Source organism: Sinocyclocheilus anshuiensis, unplaced genomic scaffold (assembly GCF_001515605.1).
Source record: "Sinocyclocheilus anshuiensis isolate Anshui unplaced genomic scaffold, SAMN03320099.WGS_v1.1 scaffold623, whole genome shotgun sequence".
In the NCBI taxonomy this organism is placed as follows: domain Eukaryota; kingdom Metazoa; phylum Chordata; class Actinopteri; order Cypriniformes; family Cyprinidae; genus Sinocyclocheilus; species Sinocyclocheilus anshuiensis.
Genome location: NW_015548226.1, coordinates 531844 through 535726, shown reverse-complemented (window position 1 = coordinate 535726; position 3883 = coordinate 531844). Strand labels below are relative to the sequence as shown.

Here is a 3883-nt window from a genome sequence, read left to right as displayed (position 1 = left end):
ATGTTAATAATTTTAATAAAATAAGAGGGATCATGAAACTGGCATGTTACTGTTTATTTAATACTCCAATTCAAAAAGTTTACACCCACAGTCTCTTAATAACCTCTTGGGCATTAGAGGTTCTGCCCTAAATTGGTTCCAGTCTTATCTTACGAACAGGGGTTTCTCAGTTAATACACGAACAGGAGTTTCTCAGTTAATATTGGCAAATTTCACTCTTCTTCTGTACCTTTGACCTGTGGGGTCCCTCAAGGCTCTACTCTAGCTCCCATGTTATTTTCGTTGTATATGCTTCCCCTCGGATCTATTTTTGAGAACTATGGTATACGTTTTCATTGTTATGCAGATGACACACAAATATATCTTCCTTTGAAACATAAGAATGTATTAGACCCGTTGGCCGCCTGCCTCTTGGATGTTAAAGCATGGATGTCCCTACATGTTTTAAGTCTGAATGAGAGTAAAACAGAGATTGTGGTGTTTACCCCTTCTGATACATACTGTATACCAAATCTAAATCTTGGTGTTCTGGCACCTTATGTAAAGCCGTACGTGAAAAATCTGCGTGTGGAATACAAATATTTTTTACATTAAAAATAATCATAAAAAAATATAAATATGTACAAAAACAAATAACAATTACAACTATATGCTGGTTAAGAAGAGATTAAATGTACCAAAATTAAACTAAATGTATTTAATTTGATCTTGGTGTTCTGGCACCTTATGTAAAGCCGTACGTGAAACATCTGGGTGTGGTGTTGGACAGTGCCTTAAAGCTTGATAGGCAAGTTAACCAAGTTGTGAAGTCAAGCTTCTATCAGTTGTGAACACTGGTAAAAATGAAGTCCTTTCTTTCTTTTACTATAGTCTAAAATTTGAAGTGATGTGTTCACTTTTTCATAAAAGCATGCGCCATAACCAAATTATGTATTTTGTGTCATATCTCCTGAACCAAGCAAGGTAACACAAAAAAGGTGATGTCTACCCCTATGTTTTGATGGTCAATGATTACAATGATACCATATACAAAAACATGAACTGTTCATGTGAAGAGTTAATGGTGAAATCAGCAATGTGATAAGGAAATAACAGTATCTGAGCATCACAGTACTATTAATTTGTTACATTTATATAGCGCTTTTCTGGGTACTCAAAGCGCTTTACATGGAAGGGGGAATCTCCTCAACCACCACCAATGTGTAGCATCCACCTGGATGATGCGACAGCAGCCATTTTGTGCCAGAACGCCCACCACACACCAGCTTAACTAATATTTTATTCAATAGTACAATAAAAGATTTTTTTCAAGAATACAGTCATATATTTCAGAGATATAAAAAAAAATATCATCTCAAATAAGTGTACGTTTCCTTACCTCTCAGGCACAGTCGGGTAGGCAGTAGTATGTTTCCAATACATTCTTGTTCTCTCGCAACAATGCTCTAACATCACGCAGACGGCAAAGCAATCTTGCTAAGCTACGTCCTATCTGCACCTCTTCTGCTTCACCTCTGTCATTTTCTGTGGGTCTCTGGAATTGTCAGTCAGCTGTCAACAAACTTCATTCTGGCCACTGCTTCTCAGTCTACTCTTAGTATCTTGGGCTTGACTGAGACCTGGATTCATCCAGACTACTTCGCAACCCCTGATGTTTTCTCTAACAACTTCCCTTTCTCTCACACCCCCTGTCAGGTTGGAAGGGTACTGGTCTTCTCTTTTCTAATAATTGGAAATACTCAACCTACTCTTCCCTATGCAATACATTTTTTTTTTTGTTTCATGCTATTATGGTAACAGCTCCTGTTAAACTCCATATTGTAATGATTTATCGCCTTCCTGGTCAACTGTGGGCACCTTTATAGAGAAGCTGTATGGGCTGCTGTCCTCATTCTCTGTTGGGTGGCTCACCAATGTACTAGATTTCTCTAATGCAAATATTAAGTAGGCTTGACCAAAATTTGTGTGGGGAGAATATTTTTTTGAAGATGTAGTGTATCAGTTCTTCAATAGCGATGTTAGCATGTCTTCCTTCAAACAATCTTAACCCTTGTATGAATCCTAGCTTCTCCCAAAGTTCTGTCTGTGGGATAGAATTTTATACCTGAAGACAAAAGGGCTAGAAAAAAACAGATACTGTTAGGACCTTCCTGCTGGAGATCCTTTACTGTATTTTTGCTGAGCAGTCTTTTGGGTGGCTCACCAATGTACTAGTAAATCTACTGTAAAAAATTAAGTAGGCTTGAACAAAATTTTTGTGGGGAGAAGAATTTATTGAAGATGGTAGTGTAGCAGTTCTTCAATAGTGATGTTAGCATGTCTTCCTTCAAACAATTTTTCCCTTGTATGAATCCTAGCTTCTCCCAAAGTTCTGTCTGTGGGATAGAATTTTATACCTGAAGACAAAAGGGCTAGAAAAAAACAGATACTGTTAGGACCTTCCTGCTGGAGATCCTGCAATCTACAAGACGTTCCTGAGGAATGCTGTTCCTTTGTTATTCTAATGGAATGGACCATTTGGTTCACACCTTTAAAGACACAGTTACATTATTTATTTCACAGAATGACCAACTGAATGTTAACCAATCAGGTTTCAGCAGCGGCCAGTCAACTGAGACTGCTTTACTGTCAGTAAGTATAGCCTTGCAGATTGCGAAAGCTGATTCCAAATCATCTGTTCTTATTATGCTGGATCTTGCAGATTGCGAAAGCTGATTCCAAATCATCAGTTCTTATTATGCTGGATCTATCTGACACTTTTGACACTGTGAATCATCAGATTCTCCTGTCTACCATCACCGGATCTGCACTCCACTGGGTTGAATCTTATCTCACAGGTAGGTCTTTCAGGGTTTCCTGGGGAGGAGAGGTATCCAACGAACATCAACTGGTCACAGGGGTTCCTCAGGGATCAGTTCTTGAACCCCTCCTCTTCACCATATACACTACATCACTGGGACCCATTATACAAGCACATGGTTTCTCCTACCATTGCTATGCTGATGACAACACAGCTCTATCATTCATTTCAACCAGATGATCCAACGGTAGCTGCATGGATCTCAGGCTGCCTGGCAAACATCTCGGCATGGATGAAGGAACATCACCTGCAGTTCAACCTGGCAAAGACTGAGCTTCTCGTTTTCCCTGCCACTCCGACTCTACATCATGAGTTCATCATCTTGCTAGGTTCATCAAAAATTATTCTTTGGTGACCAGCTGACCTTCAAGGACCATATTGTAAGGACATCTCGATTATGCAGGTTTGCATTGCACAACATCAGGAGGATCAGACCCTTCTAAACAGAGCATGCTGCACAACTTCTTGCCCAGGTCCTTGTCATTTCTAGGCTGGACTATTGCAGTGCTCTTCTGGCTGAACTTCCATCATTGGCAATCAAACCTTGACAAATGATTCAGAATGCAGTGGCACGACTGGTCTTCCATGAGCCCATGCCACACCTCTCTTTATCTCTCTGCACTGGCTACCGGTTGCAGCTCGCATCAAGTTCAAGACATTGATGTTTGCGTACAGAACAGCCACAGACTCAGCACCCTCCTACTTCCTCCTCACTCTTACGAATCTACATTCCTTCCAGAAGCCTGAGATCTGTAAGTAAGCGATGTTTCGTGGTAACATCACAGAAAGGCATTTTTGTTCACTTTTCCTGGCTGGTGAAATGATCTTCCCACAATCGCAGTAATTAACAGAACTCCCGACACTTTATCTGACAGCAACACTAATTTAATCCCATACCCGACCCATCTGACATAAAAACTGGTACCCGAACCACACCTGCATTAAATCTCCTACATAAGGTAGAAAAAACTCATTTATTAAAACTTTTATTCAAATTGTGAATAGATTAAATACAGAAAGCAA

The 3883-nt window shown here is 39.8% G+C and overlaps 1 protein-coding gene across 1 annotated transcript in view; it reads right to left on the bottom strand.

The window, feature by feature from the left end:
* The window catches only part of epha8 (eph receptor A8), a 108221-nt gene that overhangs the window by 10884 nt on the left and 93454 nt on the right, over positions 1–3883 (bottom strand). The gene's annotated exons all lie outside the window — the stretch shown is intronic.